The sequence below is a fragment of the Notamacropus eugenii genome, chromosome 7 (assembly GCF_028372415.1).
Source record: "Notamacropus eugenii isolate mMacEug1 chromosome 7, mMacEug1.pri_v2, whole genome shotgun sequence".
Lineage (NCBI taxonomy): Eukaryota > Metazoa > Chordata > Mammalia > Diprotodontia > Macropodidae > Notamacropus > Notamacropus eugenii.
The window spans coordinates 60,847,648-60,860,826 of NC_092878.1; the positions used below are offsets into that span (position 1 = coordinate 60,847,648).

Consider the following 13,179-nt stretch of genomic DNA (forward strand, 5'->3'; position numbering starts at 1 on the left):
CCCTCCCCTCCCCCCCCCCCAGCACTCTGGGCAAGAAAGTCAAGGCTACATCCTTCTTCCTCTTATCTTGTCTGCCCTCCCCCTGCCCCCAATAATGCATCAATAACTCCTTCCCTGGCAGCAGAAAGTTGGTTGATATTCTGGCAGATAGCCTGGTGCTGAGCTCAGCACAGACCTCAGGTAATGGGCAAGCCTAGGAGGATACAATGACCTCCACAGTGTGATAGCTTCACCATGGCAGGCTATCCTGGTCCAGCTCTGCCCCTATTGCTAATGGACATGCAGAAAGGGAAAGAGGAGAAGATGAGAGAGGCCCAGATGGGCTAGGAAAACTGTACAAACCAGGACTTCCAAATGGGGAAGGAAGCAAAAGACAGATGGATTCCCTTGAGGAAGGGCACTCCCAAACAGCCATTAATTGCACTGTCTTTCTGGATTTGAGCCAGAAGGATTCTCTACTACTTGAGGACTGTGGGAGAGAAGTAGGTCTTGGGAAAGGGATAATACATGGTACAGGAATACAAGAGAAAAGCCCTGGCCCCAAACTACTTTTCCATGTAGTGCAGAGAGCCCTTAAAGAGAGCAGTCGGGGCTATGGAGTTCTCCAGAGGAGTAGTACAGGTATATATGGGCTCTGCCCTGAGCTCTCAGCTGGCCTGGCCAAAGATATGCATAGTGATTCGAAAATATCAGATCCTACAAACACATGTACAACATAGATCCCTACATCTCTAATCATAACAGAACAGGAATCCACTCTATAAAATCCTTGACAAGTGATCAACCAGCCTTCCCTTGAAGACCTCCAGAGATGAGGAATTCACTGCCTTATATGGCTTCCCACTTTGGGACAATCAATTCCAATTTTAGAAAGTTTTCCCCTTATTCTTCCATGTAACTTTTACCTGGTGGTCCTTCTGGGACCAAGTAAAATAAGTCTTCAAGGTTCTTTAAAATATTTAGGAATAGTGCTCACTTCAGCAGCACAAAATTGGAAAGATACAGAGAAGATTAGCATGGCCCCTGCACAAGGATGACATACAAATTCTGGAAGTGTTCCATAGTTTTCATTACACACATGCCTATTAAACATCATCTTAAAAAATGAAATATTTAAAAAGAATAGCTTTCTTTCCTAAGGCTGTTCTCCAGACTAAATATCCCCACTTTTTTCAACCAACCTTGGCCTGACATGGTTTCCAATCTTCTCACCATCCACATTACCCATTCTCTGGATGGGTCTGGTAGAGACAGTGTGGCATCATAGAGAACCCCTTTTGGCTGCAGGGAGAACTGGGTTCAAGTCCCTTCAGACACATTATTGGCTGTGTGACTCTGGACAAATCCCTTAACCTCTTGTGTTCAGTTGTTTTCAGTCATGTCTGATTCTGTGACCCCATTTGGGGTTTTCTCAGCAGAGATACTGAAGTAGTTTGCCATTTCTTTCTCCAACTCATTTTATAAATGAGGAAACTGAGTCAAACAGGGTTAAGTGACTTACCCAGGGTCACACAGCTAAGAAGTGTCTGGAGCCAGATTTGAACTCAAGGAGCTAAGTCTTCCTGACTCCAGCCCTGGCACTCTATCCACTGTGCCACCTAGCTGCCCCATTCTCTCAGTGCCCCTACATAAACCTCCAAGAATGTAAACTGAAGAACAGCTGATCACTTGCTTTGGTTGAGGAAGTCTTGTAATTGGGAGCTTCACATACCTATGAAATCAGTTTTGGTTTGAAAAAATCGGGTTCTTGGAATGAATATAAATTTAGAACTAGAGAAATAGTGACTAGACCTGTCATTTCATTCAATTCAGAGGCTTATGTAGGGCCCCGAGAGGTTAGGGGCCTTCTCTAGGGTCACACACTCAGTACATAACAGAGATGAGACCAAACAGGAGCCATGTCATTTTCTTAGGATCTATTAAGGCTTTGCTTAGACAGAGGAAAACTCTTGGTCCTAAAACTTGGGGGTGATACAGACTCCTCCACAGTCTTTCCTGACAACACTAGCCCACACTCATCTTTCCCTTCTCTGAATAATTTGAACACATAATCAGGACCAGAGTTTAACACTTCGCTGGTCTATCTTTGTGTCATGTGGGTTCAATTTCTCTCTTCAACTATACTATAAGATATAAGATTCTGTGTTTGGTGCTTGGAATATGAAGAAAAAGCAAAAACTCTAATATAATGTCTGGCACATATATAGGAGAACTTGGTAAACATGGATTGACTCTTAGTTGATAACTTGAACAAAATACTTTAGGCACTTATGAAAGTTGTTCGTTTACTGGGGATCCTCAGCAAGTTCAGAACAAGGGGCTTTGGTTGATGGAAACAGGGTTCAAAGTTAGATAATGGGACGAGCCTGAGCCCTCATATTTGGGAACTTCAGGATAAATGGCAACGTCCCCTGACCTCACAGATCATTATCGGGTTATTCCAAATCTTTTCCCTTCTCCTCAAGTGACAATGATGGTACTACATCTTTCTTCCTTCCTTTTTCTCAGAAGGTCCTTCTGCCTCCTTTCACAGAGAAGATCAAAACTGGTCACTGTGAAGCTTTTCTCCATAACTCCATTCTCCATCTTGCTTATATGTATAGCACTTGGCAGGTTATAAAGCACTTTCTCCCTAATGGGCAACTGGGTGGCACAGTAACTAGAGCACTGGGCCTAGAGTTCAAGTCCAGCCTCAGATACTTATTAGCTGTGTGACCCTGGGTAAGTATCATCACTTCTGTTTGCCTTAGTTTCCCCATCTGTAAAAAGGGATGATAAGAGCACCTAACAATAATAGCGGGGTTATTGAGAAGATCCAATGAGATAATTGTAAAGTGCTTAGCACAGTACCTGGCAATACAGTAAGTACTAAATAAATTTTAGTTGTTATTATTTTATCTCTGCCCTAAGTCCCCTTCTCTTTTCTTGCAATGTTTTCTCTTTCTTGCTGATCTCACCAGTTCCCATGGGTTCAGCTATCATCTCTGTGAAGATGGCATATATATCCAACACTGATGACTTTCCTGAAGTTCAGTCACCTATGACAATTGCCCAACTTAGAGCAATTTTATCTTGATGCTATGTCAGCATCCAAAACTCACCATGGTCAAAGAAGAATTTATCCTTTCCCCCTCTCCAAATTTCCCTTTATCCTCGCAATCACTCTGGTTCAAAACTTCAGTCATTCTTGACTCTTCCCTCTCCCTCAAATGTCATATCCAACCAATTGCCAAGTCTTGTGAGTGTTACCTCTCACATCTGTCCCCTCTCCTAGTTTGTCCTCTAAGGCCTGGACTTTTAGCCTACTAATTTCTTTCCCTACATCTAGTTACTCCTTTTTCCAATCTCTCTTTCATACATCTGTCAAAATTATCTTCCTAATGTATAGGTCTGACCATGTTATTCCTTTGCTTAAAAAATCACCAGTGGCTCCTTAATAGCCTCCAAGATAAAATCTTAACCATTAATTCTGGTACTTAAAGCCTTTTGGCTTTATCCAGCTTACCTTTATAAACTTACTTCTTAGTATTTCCCTTTTCACATTCCATTTTTCAACCAAACTGGCCTTGTATTTTTCTTTGGAATGCAGCATCTTATTTCCTATCTGTCCCCCATGTAAGGATGCAATCCCTCCTCACCTTCACTCATTAAAATCCTTGGCTCCCTTCAAGCCTTTGCTGATTCACTAGCTATTAGTCCTCTCTTCTCCAAATTATCACATATTTACTTATATGTTGTCATTTCCTCAATAGAATGCAATCTCTTTACAGGCTGGAATTGTTTGTGAATTTGAGATTGTCTTTGATTGTCTTTGAATCCTCCACACTTGATACAAAACCTTGAACAAAGGAGGCATTTAGTATGTTTGTTGACCTGAGTTAGAGGTAAAAGGAACATGAGAACTCATCTACTCCCACCATCTCACTTTATGGATGCAATGTCAGAGATCTAGAGAGTTGCAATGACCTGTCCAACATCACACAGTTGACCACTAGAATTAGGACCATGGACCACTAACTAAATTCTAGAATCCAATCCAACATTCCTTTTCATTCCACAATAGTAAAGAGTTATGAAAGAAAATAATCAGCCCCCAAAACCAAAGTGAGAAAAATTAAGAAAAATGTCCTTACAGTCCTATCCTACAATTGAATGGGCTGCCGTTAGAGCTTTGTTGTTGCTGAGACATTTCAGTTGTGTCTGACTCTTTGTGACCCCATGTGGGGTTTTCTTGTCAAAGATACTGGAGTAGTTTGCCATTTCCTTCTCCAGCTCACTTTATAGATGAGGAAACTAAGGCAAACAGGGTGAACTGACTTGCCCAGGGTCATGTAGCTGGTAACTCATGAACTCATGAACTCATGAAGATGTGTCTTCCTGATTCCAAGCCCACTGCTCCAACCACTGTGCCATCTAGCTGTCCCTGCCTTTCACTCTATGTTAGCGAGTTCTATGTTAGCCAAGGTCATCAACTATAAGCTGAATAACTATTTTCTGGTGATTTTGTTAGCAGAATTTATATTTTTGATAGGCACTCTCTCCACCCCCATCCTACATAGCTTATTTCAGCTCTGCTCTGATGCTGTCCATGGGGACTCCTAGGAGTCCTTGTTCATCCCTAAGCAGCCCATGCCAACCTGATTTTGGCATTACTCTTGGGATTTAGAGTCACTAGAGAATGGAGAAAGGGACTGAGACAGAGCCTTCAGCCTTGGAAATGACTCTGAAGAGTCAGTTGCGAGTCTCTATGTACCTATGGAACATCTGGGGACATAAATCTATGTATGGCTCAAGTCTCCCTGGGGCTGTTCCTGAGTCCCCTTCCCCCAAATACAACAAAATGTGCTTAGCAATTCTATTTCTGCTTTCAATTTGAGACATTAGAAAACTTACAGATCACAGAGCAAGACCTGGGTGGACCTTGGTAACATCTGGTCCAAGTCTTTCATTTTAAAGATGAGGAAATTGAAGTGTAGGAAAGTTAGATGATTTGCCAAGGTCACACAATTAGTAAGGATATTAGAAGTGGGGCCAGTGCTCTATTCTAATTCAAAACTAGACCTACAGCCTAGTTTTCCCATTTTTACAAATTGAGGCCCTGGTAGTAAGGAACAGACAGGGCAGATAGGTTATGTGGTGGATAGAGCGCTGGGCTTGGTATCATGAAGACTCATCATGAGTTCATGTCTGATACTAACTGTGTGACCCTGGGCAAATCACTTAACCTTATTTACCCATCTCTAAAATGAGCTGGAGAAGGGAATGGCAATCCATTCAGTATCTATGCCAAGAAAACACTAAATGGCATCCTGAAGAATCAGACATGCTTGAAACAACTGAACAATAATTATGATTATAATGAATAATGACAACAGCAACAAAGTTGTCAACAGACCATTTTCCTACATCAGTGAGGAATCAAGAAGAACCCTGAGGAATACTGACTCCCAGACCATTGTGGATGATTCTGTATGTTAAAGGAAGATGTAGAGAGCACAATTTGGGGGAGGAGGGTAATGATATTTTTTCCCCATAATTACATTTTAAAATAATTTTTAACATTTTTTTTAAAAAAAGTTTTGAGTTCCAAATTCTGTCTCTTCCTCCCTCCCTCCTCCCTTCCTGAGATGGTGAGCAAGCCAATAGAGGTTATACATGTACAATCATGTAAAATATTTCCATACTATTCATTTTCTACAAGACTGAAACAAAAAAGAAAGTGACAGTTTGTGTTCAGACAGCCGCAGTTCTTTCTCTGGAGGCAGATAGCATGTTTCATCATTAGTCCTTTGGGATTGTCTGGGATCGTTGTATTGCTGAGAAAACTAAGTCACTCATAGTTTTTGATGGTACAGTATTGCTGTTGCTGTATACAATGTTCTGCTGGTTCTGCTCACTTTGCTCTACATCAGTTCCTGTAATTCTTTCCAGGGTTTTCTGAAATCGCACTGCTTATTGTTTCTTATAGTGCAACCATATTCCATCACAATCATATATACAGCTTTTTCAACCATCCCTCAATTGATAGACATCCCCTCAATTTCCAATTATTAACCACCCACAAAATAACTATTATAAATATTTTTGTACATGTAGGTCCTTCCCTTCACCTTTAAAAATCTCTTTGAGATAGAGACCTAGCAGTGCTATTGCTGGATCAAAGGGTATGCATAATTTATAACTCTTTAGGCATAGTTCCAAATTGCTCTCCTGAATGGTTGGAGTAGTTCACAATTCCACTAATAGTACATGAGTGTCCCAGTTTTCTTGCAACCCCTCCAACATTTATCTTTTTCTTTTTTGGTCATATTAACCAATCTGATAAGTGTGAGGGGATAACTCACAGTTGTTTTAATTTGCATTTCATGAGTCAATAGTGATTTAGAATATTTTTTCATATGATTGTGGATAACTTTGATTTCTTTGTATGAGAATTGCCTGTTCATATCCTTTGACCATTTGTCAATTGGGGAATAACTTGTATTCTTAGTAATTTGACTCAATTCTCTATGTATTTGAGAAGCGAGACCTTTATCAGATACACTTGTTACAAAATTTCCTCCAGTTTTCTGCTTTGCCTCTAATTTTGGTTGCATTGACTTTATCTGTGCAAAAAGTTTTAAATTTTTTACAATCAAAAAAAGTTTTTTTATATTTCATAATGCTCTCAATCTTTTGTTTGGTCCTAAATTCTTCCCTTATCTGTAGATCTGATAGGTAAACTATTCCATGCTCCCCTAATTTGTTTATGGTATAACCCTTTATATCTAAATCATGTATCCATTTCAACCTAATCTTGGTATACAGTGTAAGATATTTGTCTGTGTGTAATTTCTGCCATACTGCTTGCCAGTTTTACCAGCAGTTTTTTCAAATAATGAGTTTTTGTCACAAAAACTTGGACCTTTGGGTTTATTATATGATAGATTAATATTGTCATTTACTATATTTTGTACCTAATCTGCTCTACTGACCCATCACTCTATTTCTTAGTCAGTACCAGATTGTTTTGATAATTACCACTTTATAAAAACACTTTGAGATCTGGTATAGCTAGACTACCTTCTTTCACATTTTTTTTCATTGATTCCTTGATATCGTGACTTTTTGTTCTTCCAGATGAATTTTATTATTTTTTCTAGCTCTATAGTTTCTGAGTCTATCTTGTCAGGTAGATTCCTAAGTATCTTATATTGTTTGCCATCATTTTAAATGGAATTTATCTTCCTATCTCTAGCTGTTGGATTTTGTTGGTATTATATAGAAATGCTGATTATTTATGTGGGTTTATTTTATATCCTGAAACTTTGTTAAAGTTGTAAATTATTTCCACTAGTTTTTTTGGTTGATTCTCTAGGATTCTCTAAGTATAACATCATATCATGTGCAAAGAGTGATTGATAGTTTTGTTTCCTCATTGTATATTCTAATTCCTTCACTTTCTTTTTCTTCTTTTATTGCTATAGTTAGCATTTTCCTAACAATATTGAAAAATAGAGGTGATAATGGACATCTTTACTTTACCCCTGATTGTACTGGGAAGGCTTCTAGCTTATCCCCATTACAGACAGTGCATGCTGATGCTTTTAGATAAATATTACTTATCATTTTTAGATAAACTCTATTCTATGCTCTGTTGGTTTTTAAATAAGAACGGGTGTGATATTTTGTCAAAGGCTTTGTCTGCATCTATTGAAGTAATCATATGAGTTCTGTTAGTTTTGTTATTGATATGGTCAATTATGCTGATAGTTTTCTTAATATTGAACTAGTCTTGAATTCCTTATATAAATCCCACCTGGTCATAGTGCATGATCCTTGTGACATATTATTATAATCTCCTTCCTAGTATTTTAAGATTTTTGCATCAGTATTCATTAGGGATATTGTTCTATTATTTTCTTTCTCTGTTTTGACTCTTTCTAGTTTAGGTATCAGCACCATATTTGTATTGTAAAAGGAATTTGGTAGGATTCCTTCTTTGCCTATTTTTCCACTAGTTTATATAGTAGTGGGATTAATTGTCTATTAAATGTTTAGAAGAATTCACTTGTGAATCCATCTGGCCCTGAGAATTTTTCTTAGGAAGTTCACTAATGGCTTGTTCAACTTCTTTTTCTAAGATTGGGTTATTTAAATATTTTATTACTACTTCTGTTAATCTGGATAATTTATATTTTTGCAGATACTCATCTATTTTGTTTAGATGGTCAAATTTATTTACATTTAATTGGGCAAAATAGCATCTAATAATTGTTTTAATTCCCTCTTCACTGGTGGTGAGTTCACCACTTTCACTTTTTTATATTGCTAATTTGGTTTTCTTCTTTCCTTTTTTAAACCAAACTAACTGATGGTTTATCTATTTTATTGCTTTTTTCATAAAACCAGTTTTTAGTTTTGTTTATTATAAATAACTTTCTTACTTTCAGTTTTATTAATTTCTCTGATTTTCAGGATTTCCAATTTGATATTTAATTGGGGAGTTTTAATTTGTTCTTTTTCTAGTTCTTTTAGTTGCATACCCTATTCATTGATCTGCTCTTTCTCTATTTTATTGATGTAAGTAATTCATTATATAAGTTTTCCCCTAAGTACTGCTTTGGCTGTATCCCATAAATTGTGGTATGTTGTTTCATTGGTGTCATTTTCTTTAATGAAATTTTCAGTTGTTTCCATGATTTGTTCTTTGACCCACTTATTCTTTAGGATTAGATTATTTGGTTTCCAAATAATTTTTAATCTATCTTTCCATTACCCATTATTGAATGTAATTTTTATTGCATTATGATGCTTATACTATTTCTGCTTTTCTGCATTTGGTTGTGAGGTTTTTGTGCCCTAATACACGGTCATTTTTTGTTGAACAAGCCATTAGTGAACTTCCTAAGAAAAATTCTCAGGGCCAGATGGATTCACAAGTGAACTCATTCAGCTTCTTCAAAAATTTAAATACTTTTCCATTTGGTGCATATATGTTTAGTATTAATATTACCTCATTGTCTGTGGTACCTTCAGCAAGATGTTTCCTTCCTTATCTCTTTTCATTAGATCTGTTTTTGCTTTTGCCTTGTCTAAGATCATGATTTCTACTCCTGCTTTTTTTTGCTTCAACTGAAGCAGTATTCTGCTCCAGCCCCTCATCTTTAGCCTTTGTGCGTCTCTGTACTTCAGATATGTTTCTTGTAAAAAATATTTTATAGGATTCTGATTTTCAATCGATTCTGCTATCTACTTCCCTTTTATGGGTAAGTTCATCACATTTACATTTGTAGCTACAATAACTGTGTATTTCCCTCCATGCTATTTTTCCCTTGTTTATCCCCTCTCTCTTACCTTTACTCTGTCCCTCCTCACAAGTGTTTTACTTTTGATCACCACCTCCCCCAGTCTACTGTCCATTCTATCAGTCTATCCTTGTCCCTTTTTACTTTCTTATCAGGTTAGATAGATTTCTGTATCCAAGTGAGTATGTATGTTATTCCATCTTTGAGTCAATTCTGATGAGAGTAAGATTCAAGCTTTGCCCATCATCTGCCACTCATTTTCCCCTTCATTATAATAGCCCTTTCATGCCTCTTATGTGAGTTAATTTATCCCATTCTATCTCCTCCCACACACCTTCTTCTTCTGCCAGTGCAATTTTCTTTCTCACCCCTTTATTTGGTTTGTTTTTTTGTATCATCCCATCAGAGTTGCCTTATATCCACACCCTCTATATACATATAGTCTTCTTAATTGCCCTTATAGTAATAATAAAAATAATATCTTGCTATACAGGAATATAAACAGCTTAACCTTATTGAATCTCTTATGTTTTCTCTTTCATGTATCTTTTTTACCTTTTTGTGTTTCTTTTGAGTCTTGTATTTGAAGATCAGATTTTTTTATTCAGTTTGGTCTTTTAATTATGCTTCAAAAAAATGATGCTTGAAAATCCTCTATTTTGATAGTTGTTCATTTTTTCCTTAATGAATTATACTCAGTTTTGTTGGGTGTATGATTTTTCAGTCGTAATCCTAATTCCTTTGCCTTCTGGAATATCATATTCCAGGCCCTTCTGTTCTTTCATGTGAAAACTGCCCAAGTCCTGTGTAGGGTTGCAGTACTTTCTTCTTGACCTGGGAGCTCTAGAACTTGGTTGTGATGTTCCTGGGAGTTTTCATTTGGGGATCTCTTTCAGGTGGTGATGGGTGAATTATTTCTATTTCTATTTTGCTCTCTAGTTCTAGGATATGAGGGTGGTTTTCCTTGATAGTTTCTTGAAAAATGTTGCCCAGGCTTTTTTTTTAAATCATGGATTTCAAGTAGTCTAATAATTCTTAAACTATCTCTCCTGGACCATATTTCCATATTGGTTGTTTTTCCAATGAGAAATGTCACATTTTCTTCTTTTTATTTTATTTTGTTGTATCTTGATGTTTCTTGGAGTAATTAGCTTCCACTTCCCCAATTCTAATTTTTAAGAGACTATTTTCTTCAGTGAGCTCTTGCACCTTTATTTCCACAGTCAATTCCTTTTTTTTAAGGAGTTATTTTCTTTGATGATTTTTTGTATTGTTTCCATGCTCTTGACTCTTTTTTTCATAATTCTCTTGTATTATGCTCATTTATTTTGCTAATTTTTCTTCAATTTCTCTAATTTGCTTTTTAATATCTTTTTTTAAGCACTTCCTGGAGTTCTTTTTGGACCTGCAACCAAATTACGCTTTTCTTTGACGCTTCACATGTAGCCATTTTGACATTATTTGTCCTCATCTAAGTTTGTGCCTTGAACCCTCCTTCTTACCATAATAACTTTCTATAATTAATGTCTTCTTTCTGTTTTTTTGTTCATTCTTTCTGACTATTTTATGATTTGGTATTTCTATGTGAGAGTTGGACTCTGCTCTTGAACTGTCCCAAGCTTCTTGTACTGGGGCTCAGGGTCTTGCTCTAGGTTATTATTGGACTTAAGGGCCTAGCTGCTTGCTGGTCTGTGCCAGAGGAAGATTCTTGCTGCTGGGTTGCTATGGAAACAGGGACAATCCACTAATTGGCCCTGGGGAAGAAATCTTTGTGCTGGGCTCCCACAGGGGCATAGTCTTGATGCTTGCACCTTACTACTAGTCAGCAATGGGGGTGAGGTCTTACTGGTGGCCTGTGTTGGGAGTGGGGTTGCTGGGGTGAAGGTCTTGCTGTGCTACACAGAATACTGGCTTGCCTTTGGGGGTGACTGGCTTGCAGGTGGGCAGAGCCTTGCTGGCGGATTGCCCTAGGGCTCAGAGCCTTGCTACAAGCCCTCTGCTGTGAGACTGTCTGCTGCTGCTCTTAGATCTCACTCCCTTCTTTGGCAGACCTTTCCTGACAAACTGGTAAACTGAGGCAAATAGGGTTAAGCAACTTGCCCAGGGCCACACAGCTAGCAAGCATCTGAGGCCAAATTTGAACTCAAGAAGATGAGTTTTCTTGATTCCAGACCAGGCACTCTATCCACTGTACCATCTATCTGCCCATGATGAATGATGGAGACATTAAATACTTTGAAAGCTAAGGAAGGAAAGAGCAGAATGAGAATAGAGAAGAAAGGAAATCTTCCACTCTTTCTCCTTATCTCCCAATTTAGATCCCTCTTCTAACTCTCTTACAATATTCTTTGCCTGTTTCTCATCATTTGAAAAGGTCTAAATAGACTCCCCTGCCCCAGTCTTTCCTGCTATGACTATTCCTGAAATTCACAGATCCACAATATTTTATTGCTGGAAGAAGCTTAGATTGAGATGAGACTGTCACTTCCCTTGTTCTAGACACTGAACTAATATTAATGCAGCCTAATAGCACGTTAGCTTTTTTTTTTGGTAGGCACATCACACTATTGACTTATATTAAGCCTGCAATCAACTAAAACTGCTGAAGTTTTTTTTCACGTGAATTGCTGTTAAGCCATCCCATCTCTTCTATCCCATACTTATGCAGATGATTTTTTTATAATGTTAAATTAAGTTCAAGACTTTATGCACAAGTTTCATCTTTTTAAAATTTTGGTCCATTCTTCTAGCTTGTCAAAATCTTGGCTCCTTCTGTCATCCAAATTAGTGTATCTCTGTTCTAGATTCAGGGTAGTTAGAGTACCAAGACTAGAGTCAGAAAGTCTCATCTTCCTGAGTTCAAATCTGGCCTTAGACACTTATTAGGTATGTGACCCTGGGCAAGTCATGTAACCCTATTTATGTCACTTTCCCTACCTATAAAATGAGCTGGAGGAGCAAATGGCAAACCACTTTAGTATCTCTGCCAAGAAGACCCCAAATGGGGTCATGAAGAGTTGGATACGACTGAAATGACTGACAAAATCCTGGATTCATGTCATTCACATATTAGATAGGCATGCTAGTTATGCCCACACTAAGTCATTAATGAAGGTTTTGAATAAGGTAAGGTGGCAGGCATGGACCTCCAGGTTCATATCAGTGCCTTAATCATCTTAAATCTGAGTACAGTAATTCCACCACTGAATTCCATGATCCTCTAACCATAGTTTTCCCATCTTGCCCTCAAAATATCAGGTTCTCATGAAGGACTTTGTCTTGTTCCTTGTTAGAATCAAGATATACTGTGTTAAGCAATCAAGTATTTATTAAATACCTACTGTGTACTGGGACAGCTGGGTGGCATAATGGATAGAGCTCGGAATCACAAAGATTCATCTTCATGAGTTCAAATCTGGCCTCAGACTCTTACTAGCTGTGTGACCTCCAAGTTACTTAACTCTATTTGTCTCAGTTTCCTCACCTGTAAAATGAACTAGAGAAGGAAATGGCAAACCATTCCAATATCTTTGCCAAGAAAACCCCAAATGGGATCACAAAAAGTTGGAAACAACTGGACTGAACTGTGTGCCAGGTACAAATAATAAAATAATCCATACTAAGAAGAAATCTATAGTATTTTCCAGACCTATCATTTTAGTAATCCTGTCCAAAAAAGGAAATTATTTAGTTAAATGAGATTTCCTCTTTGTATTATTTTGTTTTTTACTTTTTTATCTCAAGCAAATACATAATAAAAAAAGAAAAAGAACCATATTATAAACTTAAATATTAAAGCAAATATAAAGTAAGAAAAGAAAAAAATGTCATGCGTACAGCAGAATATAAGAGATTCAAAATATATAGCAATATATTTCCATTTCAAGAAAGC

At 37.6% G+C, this 13,179-nt stretch overlaps 1 protein-coding gene and 1 pseudogene across 9 annotated transcripts in view; both read left to right on the forward strand.

Annotated features, from left to right (window-relative positions):
- Window positions 1–13,179, forward strand: part of TMEM63C (transmembrane protein 63C) — a 134,186-nt gene that overhangs the window by 40,705 nt on the left and 80,302 nt on the right. The window lies entirely within an intron of this gene.
- Window positions 969–1,068, forward strand: LOC140515070 (U6 spliceosomal RNA; annotated as a pseudogene).